General features: G+C 50.0%; 1 long non-coding RNA gene across 10 annotated transcripts in view; it reads left to right on the top strand.

The window, feature by feature from the left end:
• Positions 1 to 13,500, top strand: part of LOC129048279 (uncharacterized) — a 52,660-nt gene extending 39,160 nt beyond the window's left edge. For 3 of the 10 annotated variants that reach the window (XR_010141558.1, XR_010141555.1, XR_010141557.1), the window contains exons 5-9: positions 72 to 351; positions 1,866 to 2,020; positions 5,594 to 5,846; positions 11,092 to 11,291; positions 12,106 to 13,497. This is a non-coding gene — a long non-coding RNA (uncharacterized LOC129048279). Of the gene's footprint in view, positions 1 to 71; positions 352 to 1,865; positions 2,021 to 5,593; positions 5,847 to 11,091; positions 11,292 to 12,105 lie in introns of all 10 variants that reach the window. The other 7 variants (XR_010141560.1, XR_010141559.1, XR_010141556.1 and 4 more) reach the window with 6 other exon arrangements.
• The last annotated feature ends 3,668 nt before the right edge of the window (positions 13,501 to 17,168 follow it).

Raw genomic sequence — 17,168 nt, 5'->3', positions numbered from 1 at the left:
AAGTTCTGCTTCCCTTTTGACTGTAAATTGCATCTTTAATTAATGTATATCTTCTTGTGTTTTTACTACAGTGAAAAGAAGCCATGCCACATCCTCAATAACTTTGTTTAGAGATTTCTTCCACTGAATGTCTTGTTTCATTGCTCAGAAGTTCTACCTTCCACAAAGCACTAGGACAGGAACACAATACTACCAAATTCTTTGCCATTTTATAACAAGGATCACTTTTCCTCCAGTTTCCAATAACATATTCCTCATTTCTATCTGAGACTTCATCAGAATGGCCATTACCATCCATATTTCTATGAACATTCTATTAGTGATCACTTAGCTCCTTTCTAAGAAGACTGGGTAAGTGACAAATAGCTTAGCTGATTGGTCAAGATCATAGAAGGGAGCAAGTCTGGATGACTGGATACAAGGAAGGCTGGAGAAAGCCTATGGATGGGCCAATGGGAATGAGCCCAAAGTGTGTGGATCTTTGAGTCTCACGTTGTTGAGGGCCCTTGTAGAAGGGCCCTTAACAATCCAGTGAACAGGATGACTGGTTCTATGGAGGAGTCCCTCTTTATGGCCACTCCAGGGAGATTACTAATTTTAGGCATGGGCCCAGTGCTAGCAGCCTACATCTGGAAGAGTCTGGGGACCAGGGAGAATAGAATAGATGCATTTCCTTGGGAGTAGGATATAGGGGGGTAAACTGAATTCACCCCCCGAGGCATCTCTCCCCATCTCACCAATTCCACCCTAGCTGTAAACACAGCCCTAGGGGACTGGTTTGGCCCCTGCTTTAGGGAGAGCTCTTTTCTACCCAACATAAAACTTACTCTTGCCAGCCCAGACTCCCAAAGTCCTGCCATAGTCCAGAAAGCCCTCAGCGATCCTCTCCTTCTTGGCCATGTGCTATTCATTCATTCACTCATTCATTCATTCATTCATGTACACAACAGATACTTATCAAGCTTCCGTGCTCCACACCCTACATAAAGGCTCTGAATATGCAGGAGTGAATGAAAATGGTTATGACCCTACCCTTGTGGAGATTATTATAGTCTTTGGGGAGAGGTAGACATTAATCAGATGATCACACAAATAAATATAAAATTACCCTTGGGATTAGTGCTAGGAAGAATTCCATGATTCTCTGAGGACAGATACTATGTGGGACTCCCCTAGCCTGGAACGTCAGGGAAGGTTTCCTTGAGGAGGTGATGACTCAGCCACCTGCTGAAGGATGGGTAGGTTGTATTAGTTAGGGTTCTCTAAAGGGACAGCGCTAATAGGATAGATGTATAGATGAAGGGGAGTTTATTACGGAGTATTGACTCACATGATCACAAGGTGAGGTCCCACAATAGGCCATCTGCAAGCGGAGGAGCAAGGAAGCCAGTCTGAATCCCAAAACCTCAAAAGTAGGGAAGCCAACAGTGCAGCCTTCAGTCTGTGGTCGAAGGTCCAAGAGTCCCAAAGCTGAAGAACTTGGAGTCTGATGTTCACGGGCAGGAAGCATCCAGCATGGGAGAAAGATGTAGGCTGGAAGACTAAACCAGTCTAGAATTTCCACGTTCCTCTGCCTGCTTTTATTCTGGCCACGCTGGCAGCTGATTAGATTGTGCCCACCCAGATTGGGGGTGGGTCTGCCTTTCCCAGTCCACTGACTCAAATGTTAATCTCCTTTGGCAACACCATCACAGACACACCCAGGAACAATACTTTGCATCCTTCAATCCAGACAAGTTGACACTCAATAGTAACCATCACAGGGAGTACCCAGGTGAAGTAGGGGAGGCAAAGAAAGAGATCTCGGTCCCAGATCTCTGCACCTGGATGCACTCCCTCTTGAAACTGCTTCTCACTGCTTCCAGGCCTGTGTCCTGTGGCCCCCACGCCTCATCAGGAAACTGGGCTCAGAGAGGTTAGCACGTGGTGGGGGTCACGATGAGATGGTCCCTGATGGAAAGTAAAATTTCTCTAATGGCAAAGATCATGGAAACAGAGACCCAGCAGCAGAAAACTGAAGGTAATACAGCCTCTTCCCAGAAAAAGGGCCCCCAAGGGACCCTGAGTTACCCACACAAGGGTCGTTTCCACACGGGGAGGCTTCTCCAACATGAGTGGCTCCTTCTGCTATTCTTACAACAGTGGTCCCATCTCTGTCTCTCACTCTGGTTGCTCCAGATGGTTCCAAAGGCTTTCCCCGTGGGCCTGACTACTTCACTGGTGCTAGTGATCTCCCACACTTTCCTGAGGGCTGTTTTCTAGGAGCGCCCTTCAGGAAGCTCGGCCTGTGTCCTCCTGTTGGGGAAGCAGGAGCTGTAATTTGCCCCCAAGCCCGGCTGGCTGCGGAGCCTATGGTGCTCCCTTCCAGGTCCCTGCTGCATGCTATGTGGACAGGTAGCATCTGGGGCCTGGCCATCCCCTGGTCCTGCCTTTGCCACTGTCTTGCTCTGTGACCTGGAGCCAGACCTGCCCCTTTCACGGCCCCATGAGAAGAAAGCCAGTCCTGTTTCTCACTCTTGCCAGGTCTGCATGTATTTGGGTCTGAAAGACAGACAAGACGAGGGGGACCATGTATCAGGAGTAGGGTAGTTCTCGGCCGGGCAGGCTCCTGCTCTGCAGGCAGCAAGGTGGCCGTCCTTTGTCCCCAGCCAGGGAACCCACCTTGGGGAGGGCAGCCTTGCCCCTTCCCCAGCAGCCCCAGATGGAGCACCTGTCACAGCCAGACCAGTGTTCATCCACCTCTCAAAACTCCAGGCTGTCCCCACCCGACCTGGAAAGGGTCAAGATGAGAGACCTGAGAAGAAAGGAGAGGTTTCTCTTTGTGCTCACTCTCCCTAAGGAGAAAAGCTTAAAGCTGGGAAGCAGATGGCGCCTCCTCTCTCCTCTCTGAGCCGAGAGCCCAGATCCTGTGCCCACTGGCTCTGCCTCTACTCACCCATGGGTCTTAGCTGCCCTCTCCCAAGCCCATCCCTGTGTGGACCCCACGTTTGGCCAGGCCCAGGAGATCCTAGGGTCCCAGGTGGAGGCTGACTGGCATCCCCACAGCTCTGCCTTTGTGTGCACCTTCATGCCCATCCATGAAGGCCCCATGAAGGCTGGGGTCTTACCCTTTTGACAGCCCTGTGCTCTCCTGGGCTGTGTCAGCAAGGAGCTGGTGACAGGAAGGATGAGGGAAGCTGATGCTCCCTTAGGGAACCCTCTTGTGTAAATGGGGAAACTGAGGCCCCAAGAGGGGCAGGCGATATGGCAGCAGAGATCAGATGAGGAAATGGCACTGGCCTGGAAGTCCACAGACCTGGGTGTGTACCCAGCCCCATCTCACGCTGACTTCCGCCTTCTGGGCCTCAGTTTTCCTTGTCTCTAGAATGGAGATCACAGTCCCAGACCTGCCTAAAACGCAGTATGGGTCTGGTTCTGATGAGATCCTGTTGGCATGATCTCTGCCAGCCGTCAAGTGCTGTGCTGACTGAAGCCAGGCACAGGGCCTGAAATCTGGGACTCTGGGCTCCCAGAACAGTGCTCCTTCCTCAGCTCTTCAAGCCCTGGCTGAGTTTGAGAGCCTCAGAGATGAGGAATGGGGTGACGAAGAAGGAAAAAGTTCATGGGGATGAGCCCTGGATGCTTGGCCTCTGTGGGGAAGTTCCCCATATGGTTCCCAGAGTGACAGAGGCCCCAGCAGGCCTAGCCCAGGGCACAGCCAGGGTGGGTGAGGCTGGAGCAGGCCTCTCCTATGTTCTTGGTGACACTAGAGCGTATCATGGGCTAAAACTCGAGCCAAGCGCCAGAGTGGGACAGATGCACAGGTCTGTCCTCAGCCTCCCAAGCTCCCGCTCACTAAGTGAACACCTGTGCATGGGCTCGTCGCTCACCTCCCTAATGAGCTCATCGCTCAGCCGGCTCTCCATCGCTCTCCACCGTCTTCACCTTGCTGCCGTGGTTCCACCGTGCAGCTCTTTTTGCACTTCCCGGTAAGCGTTCCACTGGGCGGAGGAGCCGGTGCAGCCAGGCCAGAGCTGAGTTAGGGCTGGGCTTAACTGCCGCCACCTGGAAGTCCACGGCCTGCCTATGGGCACTTCTGGCCACTGTTCCCCACCCCAATAGCAGTACTATGTCGTAAAGGACATTCGATTTAGCTCAGTGAGCTCCAGTGCCCTCCCTCCGCCACTCAGTAGCCGTGGGACCTTGGGCAAGCCATTTCTCCCCTCTGGTTCTCAGTCCATGAAACAAAGGCACAAGTGCTACGTGGGCTGCAGGCAAGCCCTGACTCCCTGGTCTGAGTTCCTGGGCCTCAGTCATCTGTGCTGGACCTGAGGGCTGGACTTAGGCTCTGAGTAAGCCGATGGGGCCAGGGCTGTGGGTGGAGAGAAGAGGAGATTTGGGGCATGCATGTGCATGGGACGGGCAGCCCCCTCCCTGACCCTACTCCCTGCTCTCTAAAGAAAGACCCCCAGGCAATAAGGGGCCTGGTGACCCTGAGCATGCAGATCCCAGCCCTTTGCATGCCCACTGGCTCTGCCTCTACTCACCCACTGGTCTTAGCTGCCTCCAGACACAGCAGAGCACCTCACCTGAGCTCAGGTGGGAAACGCCTGTGAGGGTTGCTTCATTGTCACCTCATCTCCCACTGGCAGAAACAGAGGCTCAGAGAGGCTCACACATATGCCTGAGGCCACACAGCTTGGGCAGGGCCACAGCTGGGACACGATCCTAATGCACCTGACTTCAGAATCTCCCCACCCTGCCTTCTGAGCCTGGCATAGGGCAAAAGGTTGAGCAGGCTGGAGAACTGCAGCCCCTCCTGAAGGAGATGCTCAGTGACCCCCCCTCTCCTGTGGCCATTGTTCTCTTGAAAATGAAGTCAGCCCACTGGGCCCCTTAAGCCTTTTTGGAGCTGTCTGTTCCCAAGGCCTCAGCCAGACGGCAGCTGGAAGTCTGTTAATATTCATTGAATCTCTCCAGGGTGGCTGGGAGCCCGCCTTTTAATTGTCTCATCTCTGTCTATCCCTTTATCGAGAAAGAGACTAAGAGGCAAGAACAATCAGTTATCTCATTATAGATCAAGGCCTAGAAAGGGGAACTCCTCAACTAGGGTCCTCCACCCCATGGAGGGAGGGGCTCGGTAGGGGGAGGAAGGGGCTTAGTCCTTCAGCCTCATGCCAAACTCATTCCCACCAGAGTGAAGAAGAGGTTTATCCATAGCATTTGTGGTCCAAATGGTACAGAGCTGGGGAGTGACATAGTTTGGGATAACTGGGGGGACAAAAGGGAGGTCAGAAGACACTAATGTTTGGGCCCCAAATCTCAGTGCTTTTCACTGCTCCAGAAAGTGCAGAGAACGTAGAACTGGAATTCAGAGATTATCTTGTTATTTAACAATCCATCCATCCCTCTGTCCAACCACCCATTCATCCATCATCCATCTACCCACCCAACCATCCCTCCATCCACACATCCATCCATCTACACATCCATCGATCTGACCAACCATTCATCCACCCATTCATCCAGTGGGCCAGGAAGAAACTGACATTTGTCACGCATATCTTACTTTTCAAAGCAACTTTCTTTCTCTTATCTCATTGGATCTTTCCAGCTGTTTGGCCCCATTTGACAAATGGGAAAAATGGGGCCCAGGGAGAAGTGGGGACTTGCTCAAGGACAGACAGAGCAGAGCGGTTTCCAGGATGGAGGCTCAGTATGAAATCTGCAGGTGGGATTGTGCACAAGGCCTAGACTGAAGGGCAAGTGGGGGCTGAAACCCAGTCCTTGCTGTGCCCACCAAGTGGTGGAGAGCTGTGCCTGCTCAGAGAAGAGGAGCCTTTTCATTGGCATGCTATCTTGGCAAGGTAGGACCCCAGCCCAGGGCCTGCGTTTCAGGATTCTCAGGGAGAAGCTGTGCAGGCTATTGGCAGCCCTGAGCTGATCTTCAGCTCAAAGAGAGCCCCTGGAGAGGAGTAGGCAGGAGACTGGGCCAGGAGGGAGGGACCCCAGGCTCTATGGCACCACAGCTCAGCCAGCCCAGGGATGGCAAACTGTCTCCCTCCCTCCAGGCCAGCCACCAACTGCATGCCAAGTGGCTTGTCTGCACCGGGGCTTCCAGTTGGTGACTCTTTAGAGTCATATGCTCTCGGGGGAGTACCAGCTGTTTGGATTACTCTCTGGTTGGCAATTTTCTTTTTGGTGCTTGTGTTTTGTTTTGACCTGCTGTTAAATCAACTTTATTGAAGTAAAATTTAAATACAACAAAATGCACCCATAAAAATGTACAGTTCTGTGGGGTTTGACAAATGTGTACACTCATGTAACCAGCACCACAGTCAGGATATAGAACATTTCTACTACAGACAGCCCTTTGCAGTCATGCCTCAACCCGATGTGAACCGAGAGAGCAACCTCTGGTCTCCGTCCTGTTACTAGTGACTCTCTAGATTTCTAGGATTTCACAGAAATGAAAGCATACAGTATGTACTCTTTTGTGTCTGGGTTCTTTTGCTTCACATCATATTTTTGAGATTGATCCATGTCGTTTCCTGTGTCAGCAGTTTCGTAGCATTCCACTGCATACTGCAATCTATTTCTCCCTACACCTGCTGGTGGACATTTGGGTTGTTTCTAGGGTTAGGCGATTTGTGTACAAGTCTTTGTGTAGACACGTTTTCATTTCTCTTGGCTAATATCTAGAAGTGGAATTGCTGGGTAAAGGACAGTCATATGTTTAGACTTATAAGAAGCTGTTGTGCCTTTTCCCAAGTGGTTGGGTCATCTTACGCTGTCACCAGCAATGAGTGAGAGTTCCAGTTGACCCACATCCTCATCAACCTAGTGTATGGGCCATTCTAATGTATGTATATTGAGATTTCATTGTCATTTTCATTTAGGAGCCTATTTTGGGGACCCACCCCTTGCCTTGACTGCCCTGACCTCATGACTGTGAGATCTTCTGGGACACGGATTGACTCACCAGTGTCACCTGAGGGCCCACCAGTGTTGGGTAAAAGTGGCCAGGGGCAGAGCTAGGGTGTTTTTGGAAAGAGAGAGGGATCTTTCTGAGCCTCAGTTTCCTCTTCTGGCAAAAGGGCACCATCCTTGACCTGCCTGGTCCGTAGGGCAGGTTTGCATTAAAAATTGAGTGAGCTGACAAGTAATGGAATTGCTTTCAGGACATTCAGCACTGGGACTAGTGGGGGCCCATGACAACCCACACTGGCTCCTATTTGCTCTATCTTCAGCCCCAAGAAATGCTTATTGTCATGTCTAGTGTGCAAATGTGGGGACTGGGTCTCAGCCAGGCCAAGTGGCACCACGTCCGTGTGGCTCCAAAGCCTGCGCTCATCACTTCAGTATGAACCACACTGCTGCAAAGTCACCCAGGCTGGGACAGGGCCTGATTGTCGTCACGGTCACAGACAAACATCAGCCAGGATGTGCACACGCCCAGGCTCCTGCCGCTATTCCGGCAGCTCTTCCGGATGCTCCGGTCCCTGGGGCTTGAACACCGCGTCTGTTGCTCCATTATCCTAAGCGGCCTCGCCGGATCCCATTACTTCACTGCTATTATTATTTATTCATCGATGGAGCCCTCAGCTTGTGGATGGGCACTTACCTTGATGGCCCTGACGAGGGGTCAGGGGCCCCACTCAGAGCCTATTAATCACTAGCCGCGCCGGCGGGGAGTTTGTGTCCTCTGAGAGAGGGGAGATCATGTTGCAGACACAGAAGGCCTGTTGGCTTGTCCATTTTCTCATGGAGGAATCCACTGCCTAGTGTTTTAGAGCTAGATGAGCTGCACGGACAGGGAAACTGAGGTTAAGAGAGGGTAGGGCCTTCCCCAAGGCTCCACATCTCGTCCATGTGCTATCTGGAATTCTCTCCATACATAAACACACAATGATAACTCCATTTATAGGGGCATCACTTTACAATTTGTGTCTATTTTCCTATTTGATGGTCATAACAACCCCTTGAGACTTTTAATAAGGGCTTTTAATCAGCTAGCTAGCTAGTTAGAGCTAGATGATATGGAAACTGAAACTCAGAAATTAAGTGACCTGCTGAATGCCAGGGTGTTGATAAATCACAGAGCTGGGAGTAGGACCCAGGTGTCCCTGCCCCAGTCCAGCGCTCTGGCTTCGGCCAGGAAATGTGGGATGTGGACCTGTGTCCTTCTCATTCCTGCTGATTCTCTATGAACAAAAGGAGTCTCTGGTTGGTTGGGATAGAAACTGAGGATGCAACCCAGCTGGAAGGGGGCAGAAAAGGGAAAGTGACTGGGGGGTCCCTGGGTACCAGTTACCTTGCTTTAAAGGCAGCTCACAATCATGAGAAGAAAACTAGCTGCAGCAGCCAGCACCCACTGTGCCCTTCCCATATGCCACAGGCCACTTTACAAGCTCCTGAAAACAACCCCAGGAAGCGGTCGCCATTATTATCAGTCCCATTTTGCAGATGAGGTAACTGAGGTTATGACTGGCCCAAATCAGTTCCTAAGAAGTGGAGTTAGGATCCAACACCAGGCAGTCGGAGTCCAGATCCTGAACCCTTAGCCACCACCCTAGCCTACCAAAGTGAGTTTAGGGGGTTGGCAGGAGAAAGAAGCAGAAGTGCAGTTGCTTGAGCAGACGAAGTCCCTATGGGGCCAGGCATCAGCGTCTCTTGGAAGAAGTGGGCCTGAGCAGGACTTCCAGGACCTTCAGAGACACAGTGCAGGCCATGAAACCAGCTCCCACTCTGGAGCCAGAACCAGCATTGTCCTTGCTGTTTCCTTGCTGTGTGAGCTTGGGTGAATCACTTTACCTCTTGGAGCCTGAGGTTCCTTCCCAGACAATTGGGGCCAATAATGGCCACTTCCTGATACTGTGAAGATGAAATGAGACTAAATGCCAGCTTGACAGCCATGGGAGAGAAAGGGAAGGGGGGCTTCCATCTCAGGCCATGGTCCTCACCCAGGGGGCCTTGTCCTCTTTGCCCTCTCAGCTCCTTCAGGGTTGAGGGCCTGGGCCCAGGCTGGGCTCAGTGGCTTCCTGAGGGATAGAACAGGGAGCTGGTGGTGCGTTTGGGTTATTTTTCCTGGAAGGAGTTATTTTCTGCTGATTTAGGTCAGCCCAGCCAGAGGGCAGTGTGAGTTGCTGTATTAGTCCATTTTCACACAGCTATAAAGAATACCTGAGACTGGGTAATTTATAAAGGAAAAAGGTTTAATTAACTCATAGTCTGCATGACTGGGGAGGCCTCAGGAAACTTGCAATCATGGCAGAAGGCAAAGGGGAAGCAAGGCACATCTTCTCATGGCCCCAGGAGAGAGAACAGTGAGGGAAAACGCCAAAAACTTTTAAAACATCAGATCTCATGAGCACTCACTCACTATCACAAGAACAGCAAGGGGGAAACCGTCCCCATTATCCAATCACCTCCCACAAGGTCCCTCCCTCAACACTTGGGGATTACAGTTCCAGATGAGATTTGGCTGGAGACAAAGCATATCAATTGCCTTTCAGTCTAGCTGCAAAAAAGCAGGTGGCCTAACTTGTTGCAGGGTGAAGAACCCAAGAAACCAGCCTGGGTTTGCGGCTGGAGAGGGGCTAGCTTAAAACTTTGTATCCTGGCTCCTGGTTGCCCAGAGTAGGGAGGTCTTGATAAGGACCTTGAGATAATGGTCTGGAAGTTGAGAACAGAGCCACTGGGGCTCCTGGCTCCTTGCAGATCCAATCTAAGGGCTGTGGCACCAGGCTGCGTGCTCTGGATGAGTCTTTTCCCCTCTCTGGGCCTTAGACATGATTGTTGTCATGGTGAGAACTGGGGAGGGTGTGGGAGGATGGAGATGTGCACATAGCAGGTCCTCAGGAACTCAGCTGATGATGAAGCTGCCCCAGCTCGGGGTGAAGGCTGTGGTGCCCTGTTTCCTTGGCCTTAGCCATAGGCAGGTGGGCCAGTACCTCAGGTCACTGTCAGGGACTCTGGGAGATCCTGGCCCTGCCTCATCCTGGCACTGAGGCGTGCAGTGATTTCCTCACTCATTCTTACAAAAGATCCCGGGAGGTCTCAGGACCGCAGTAGCTCATGGTGACTTTGTTTTTATCTGTCATTGTCTTCTGAGTGATTCCTTTGTCACATCCTATGTTCCCCCAATTAGAGTGTGAGCTCTGTGGGTCAAGAGGGGAAACAGAGGCTGGGTGTCCTATCCCCCAAGTCCCAGTCCCAACCTCTCCCCTCGGCAGCTGTGTGATATTGAGTAAGTTGATTAACCTCTGAGTCTCACTTCTATCCACAAGATGGGGATAAGGCCTGCTTTGCCTTCTTCTCTGGGCTCAAGTACACTAAAGAGAACTGAGACCAACCTTATCTGGAGCCCCTCAGCTGGGCCCAGTTCAGGAAACAGGTGAGCTGGGCGCAGCTCCCGGCCTCAAGGGACTTGCACTTTCAGGGGAAGATGGAGCCACACTCTCGATGGGGGCTGTGGCGAGCCCTGAGGTTGGGGGAGAGTTTTCTAAGTGGGGGTATCAGGGAAGGTTTCCTGGAAGAACCATGGGCAGGACAGGTGGGCAAGGCCATGGTCAGGTGTGTGCAGGGCTAACAGGGATGCAAACCGGAACCGCAGCATACAGAGTGTGCCAGCACTGGGCCTACACAATGTCACCTCAGACCAGCAAGCAGCCCACAATGCAGCCTTGGCTCCACCTTTCTGGAGTGCACAGTGTGGTGGCGGAGACTGACTCTAATCACAAACTCACCAAGCAATGATAAGCTTTACTGGGGATGGGGGTGGTGTGGGGAGAAGGAAAGTGCTGTTTTTAGGGGAACGGCAATTATCTCCTGAATGTTTCCTATGTGCCAGTCACTTTGTGCACATTGCCTTGGTTCATCCTGACTCAGGTGGACATTGTCAGTGTCCCACAGGAAACCGAGGACCAGAGAGGTAAAGTAACTTGCCCAAGTTTGCACAGCAGGCAGGCAGCAGAGCTGGGCTTGAACCCATCTGGCTCCAGAATATCGCCTTACTGTAACCACGGAACGACCGTGCCTCTCACGTGCCCACCACAGGCTGCTCTCTCTGGTATATCTGGTTCTCTCCCTGCCCCCTCTTCTTACCGCCAGGATGCTGCAGCAGAACAGAGTTTGTTCTTGAGCAGTGCGGGGCAGAAGCAGCATGTTTGCAGGTGTTGCTGCAGACCTTTGCTAGATGGCAACCCTCCCTCTCCCCAGACTCCAGGAAGAGCCTCAGCGCCTGGCAGGGAGTGGGAGAGGAGAGTGAAAGGACCAGAAAAAGCACTGAGGATTGGTAGCCCCCCAAGGAGGTACGCTGTCACTGCTTCCCTTCCTCCCCCACCCCCACCCACTTGGGGACTTTCAGGACAGAGAGAATCTGCATCCACCCCTCCCCTGTTCACCCTACCTGGTGGGGTCCCCCAAGTTTCCCTGTGCCCAGCATCACGTGGGAGCAGAATAAATGAGAGCAGCATGGGGAGTAGCAGGGAACTTAGGTCAGGCTGGTAATGATGCAGTAGGGGCTGTGGGTGCAGAGATGGGACAGGAACAAGGATGTGCACCTGTGCTAGAAGAGCTGGTTCAAGGATGCCAGGGAGCAGCCAACACTGAGGCATGGGAGGCTCAGCATACGAAATGCCAGGGAAAGCAGGAGGACCCTGAATGGCCTTCGATTACATTCCTGCCTCCTGGCAGAATGGGCACTTATAGTAGAACTTAAGTTCAGTGACACAAAAATACAGTCACTTTTTTCATGCCCTGATTTCAGCAACTCAGAATCACCGTGAAGGAGACTTAGGGGGCACCACGAATCTGACCTCAGTGGGGAAGTCAGGGAAGGCTTCCTGTAAGAAATGATGATTGGCCTGAGTTCTGAAGGAAGAGTAGGAAATAAGAGGGACGGAAAGAATATTATAGACAGGAGGAACAGCATGTGCAAAGGCCCTATGGCAGGCAGAGCTTGATGGCAGAAACAATGAGGTACTTCCTCCTGTTGTGTGCAAACTGCCTGCTTAATCCAGTTGGGAGACAGGACTGCAGCCAGTACAGCTGCTGGTAATTAACATGGGGACCCAGGAGAGTGGGGCTCTCAGAACACCCTATCCTTGGTTTTCATCTGCTCAGACTGTGTTTTGCCAACTCTGGGACTCCTGACACCTGCACAGACTCTGAATATGAGGAGCAGAGGAGGCGCCCTGGGCGACACCCTTATTGCCGGGCTGGAGAAACCAAGAACAGAGAAGACAAGCATTTGCCAAAGCCCACCAAGTCCACATGGGAACAACTACTGCAGAGCTGACGCCCTGCCCTGCAGCGACAAGCCTCCTGCCTTCAGAGAAGAAAGCAAGTTCTAGCTGTTCCCCAGCCCTACTCAGGCCTGAGAGGTTTCTAGTAGTCACAGTCAGGAGGATACGATGATGGCTGCCCTGGGTGGAGATGGGCCAGTCAGAACTCACAGCCACCCACTTGTGCTGGTTATAAGCCCACCACTACTGTGGTGAACCCTTCAATAGCCAGGAGGGCTGAAAGGAACAGGCAGCCAAGCCGTGTCTGATACTGGCTGCTCCGTCTGAACCCCCGCCTATACCTGGACCCCACGGTCCCTCTGAGGTTATGGAGGGACAGTGAAATGCTCAAGGTCACCAGCAGGCTAGTAGCTCAGGAGCCCAGGCCACCAGACTGGCTCCACCTGTGCTAGAAGAGCCAGCCCTTCCTTCTCCACCAGGGCCTCTGCCCTCCTGGCCCCAAGGAGCAGGTGGCCTGTCCAAGGAGAGAGGCATAGATGGGGCGACACAAGCATCAGCCCCCTGGGCTTGCCGGGTAATTATGCATTAGGAGCTAATGTTAATAAAGGCTCCAGGAAAGAGGTTTTAATTCCAGATCTCACCACCAGATTATTGCACATGAGGGAAATATCAGAGCCCCAGACTGTCTCCAGCCCTCACCCTCCATCTCCAAGCAATCTGCTGCGTTTATTAATTCTGACAGAATTTTCCCAGGCTGGGGAGGAAAGGACAGCGGGAGGGAAGTATGGTGGGGATGGGGAGGTAAAGGGAGAGGTGGGGCATCGCAATTTGGAGCAGACCTTGGGCCTTCTACTTCCTCCTTAACCCTACCCACCTGCACAGCCCCAAGGCATCCCTGGGGCATGCAGCGCACAGCTCTGCCCAGTTCCAGCTCCACGCTGCCGCCTCCAGAAATGGGACCCCCCAGCAGCTCTTTTACTATCTCTCCTCCTTGATCCTCTCAACTTCTCCCTGTTTCTCATCCTTCCTCCTCTAAGAATCACAGTCTGACTTTCCTTCCCACCTGAACCCCACTCCAGTGGCTCCAATTCCTTGAGTTACTTAGAGTGATGCTGAGATTCACCTTCTAAGAATTTCTTCCCCAAACGAACCGAGTAAAACGAATATCAGAAAAAATCTAAATATCCGTCAAAGACGTTTATTTTCTAAATTATAGTAGAACCATGCACTGGAACACTCTATATGTAATGAAATGGAATAATCTATAAGGTATATTGTTGAGAGAAAAAAACATCAAGGTGTGGAACAGCATGTAAAGTGTACTACCTTTTGGGTAGAAATACACATGCACACGTGCACACACACACACACACACACATTCATGTGTATGCATAGAATATGACCTAATTCATTATAAAGACGTTGTGCAGACAAAAGGAGATGATGTTTGTAAAATACTTGGTACAATGTCTGTTACATAGTGAACGCTCACTTAAAGCTTACTGTTGTTATCATTTGACATCTGACTCCTAAGTTGCTTCCCACTCTACCTGGAAACCTCCCTGGAAAGGACATTTGGCATGAACAACACTTGAGAAGAGGATGGGTTATAAATGAGAGGAAGCCAGCATAGGTTTTGAGGGGTAATAGGAGGCCGTATGCTGGTAAAGCTGCGCAGGGGCTCTGACTGCATCCCCAGATGGTGCCCACCACGTCAGGGGCCTCGGGAAGCGACAAAGAAACCCAGACCTACAGCTGGAAGTTTCAGGAAGATGGAACTCAGTGTAGAAGAAGCAAGCACCATTATAGCTAATTTCCTGAGGAAGTGGTGATCTCACCATTACATCAGACATCCCAGCAGAGGTGGGCCACCACTTGGTTAGGCAACCGGAGAGGAAATAGTTATATAGCATGAAGACACAGCCAATCTCTCTAACATGGTTCTAAAGGTCTGTGATCATGAGTGCAAGCTCTTAAGGTCTTCAGGAATCCCCCAGGGAGCTTGCGGAAATGCAGATCCCCATACCCCCACTTACAGATACTCTATTTGGCTGGGGTGGGACTCAGAAATCAGAATTTGTTAAAAAAAAAAAAAGAAAACTACAGTAAGGCAATATGGTATTGGCAAAAATATAGACACATAGAATAATGGAACAGAATAGAGAGTTTAAAAATAGACCCACATAAATATAGCCAATTGATTTCTAACAAAGGTGTAAAGGTGATTCCATTGAGAAGGGATAGTCTTTTCAACAAATTGTGCTGGAACAACTGAACATCCACACGAAAAAAATGAACCTCAACCTAAACCTCATAGCTTATACCAAAATTAACTCAAAGAGATCATAGATCTAATCTAAAATGTTTAGAAAAATAAAACATAGGAGAAAACATAGGTGATCTAGGAATAGCCAAAGAGCTCTTAGACATGATGCCCAAAGAAACATCTAGAACAGCAAAAGCCGATAACTTGGATGGCGTCAGAATTAAAGAGGCACTGTTAAAAGAATTCAAAGACATACTACAGACTGAGAGAAATCACATATAGTACTTGCCAAAGGATCTATATCCAGAATATATTTAAAAAGCTCTAAAAACTCCACAGTAAGAAAATAAACAGACAACTAAGAAATGGATAAAATAATTGAACAGACACATCACTAAAAAGGACATGAGCCTGGCTGTATTAGTCAGGGTTCTCTAGAGGGACAGAACTAATGTGTATATATATATATGAATTATATATACAATTATATATAATGAATATATATATTCATTATATATTATATATATTAGGTGAATATATATATATATTCATGGGTGTTTATTAAGTATCAACTCACACAATCACAAAGTCCCACAATAGGCCATCTGCAGGCTGAGGAGAAAGGAGAGCCAGTACAAGTTCCAAAACTGAAGAACTTGGAGTCCGATGATCGAGGGCAGGAAGCATCCAGCATGGGAGAAAGATGTAGGCTAGCAGGCTAAGCCAGTCTCTCTTTTCACATTTTTCTGCCTGCTTCTATTGTAGCCATTCTGGCAGCGGATTAGGTCATGCCCACCCATATTAAGGGTGGGTAGGCCTTTCCTAGCCCACTGAATCAAATGTTAATCTCCTTTGGCAACACCCCCACAGATACACCCAGGATTAATACTTTGTATCTTTCAATCCAATCAAGTTGACACTCAGTATTAACCATCACAAGTCCACCCTTTGTCAATTTGAACCCATACACATCCCCTGAGATCATACGTAATCTTCAAAGAAAGACAATAATGAGGTCTTAATTATGCCTAACATAATACAACTATCCTTTGTACAACTGGAAACACACAAATCCCCAACCCAAATACCATTACATAAAGTGAACGATACTAAATGCTGATGCGAAGTCAACAAATCCTGTGTCACATGATATAGGAGAAAGGAGATAAAATGAAGATATTTTCTTAGTACAAGTGTATACATGCACAAACATGTTTTTAACAAAAGAAGGACAATTACAGTCCCCATTTCTGCAACTGGTCACTTGGTTGTGGCTGTTATTGATGACTACCTTCTTCTACTACCCGTTCTGTATTCCCTTTGCCTTTAGCAAGCACCTCAGCAGGTCTTGTTTTTTTTTCCCGGTGGAGTGACACAAACCTTCATTTCTGAAGAGTCTGGGTCATTTGTAGTCCTGCCTGGATTGGGATGTTGTAGTTTCCTTTCGACCTTAATCACAGGGCATGGTAATACTAAGAGACGCCCTAATGGATCTCCTGTATTCCATGCATACTCTTCCCTACCTCCGTTGTGGAGTAATAGACTGATTTCTACTTGATAGTCTGGATCAGTCACCTCAGCCAACACTGTAACTCCCTTCTCAGCCTGTTGACTTAAAGGTAGGAGGATTCCAAACTGTCCAGGTGGCAACCTTAATTTCCAGTTCAATGGAATCGTTGTTGTGTCCCCTTGTGGGAATGTTCCTCCCTCTGGAACTAAGACCTCCAGGCCAGCAGAACATAATGTCGTGGGAAGAGGAAGCGAACATTTTGCTAGTGGATAACTAGGGGTGATGCTGGGTGGTGCCACTTCCACTTCCACTCCTTGATTCCTGGACCCGTGAATCCTGGCTATGGGAGAAACAATACCGTATATTGGACGTTGATTCAGAGCATACATGGCCTTCTGGAGAACTTTGCTCCAGCCCTGCAAAGTACTGTCACCTAGTTGGCATTGTAATTGTGATTTCAAAAGGCCACTCCACCGTTCCATCAATCCAGGTGCTTCGGGATGATGGGGAACATAGTAAGACCAGTGAATTCCATGAGCATGAGCCGGCTGCTGAACTTCTTTAGCTGTAAAGCAAGTGCCTTGGTCAGAGGCAATGCTGTGTGGAATATTATGATGGTGGATAAGGCATTCCTTGAGTCTACGGATGGTAGTCTTGGCAGAAGCATTGTGTGCAGGATAGGCAAACCCATATCTGGAGTAAGTGTCTATTCCAGTGAGGACAAACCTCTGCCCCTTTCATAATGGAAGAGGTCCAATATAATCAATCTGCCACCAGGTAGCTGGCTGATCACCCTGAGGAATGGTGCCATATCGAGGGCTCAGTGTTGATCTCTGCTGCTGGCAAATTGGGCGCTCAGCAGTGGCTGTAGCCAGGTCAGCTTTGGTGAGTGGAAGTCCATGTTGCTGAGCCCATGCATAACCTCCATCCCTGTCACCACGGCCACTTTGTTCATGGGCCCATTGGGTGATGACAGGGGTGGCTGGGGAAAAGGGCCGAGTGGTATCCACAGAATGGGTCATCCTATCCACTTGGTTATTAAACATTTCTCTACCGAGGTCACCCGTTGCTGAGCACTCACATGGGATACAAATATCTTCACAGTTTTTGACCACTCAGAGAGGTCCATCCACATACCTCTTCCCAAAATTTCTTTGTCACCAAT

Source organism: Pongo abelii, chromosome 8, assembly GCF_028885655.2.
Source record: "Pongo abelii isolate AG06213 chromosome 8, NHGRI_mPonAbe1-v2.0_pri, whole genome shotgun sequence".
NCBI lineage: Eukaryota > Metazoa > Chordata > Mammalia > Primates > Hominidae > Pongo > Pongo abelii.
Note: the sequence above shows the minus strand (reverse complement) of the source record. Positions and strands in the feature narration are given on the sequence as shown.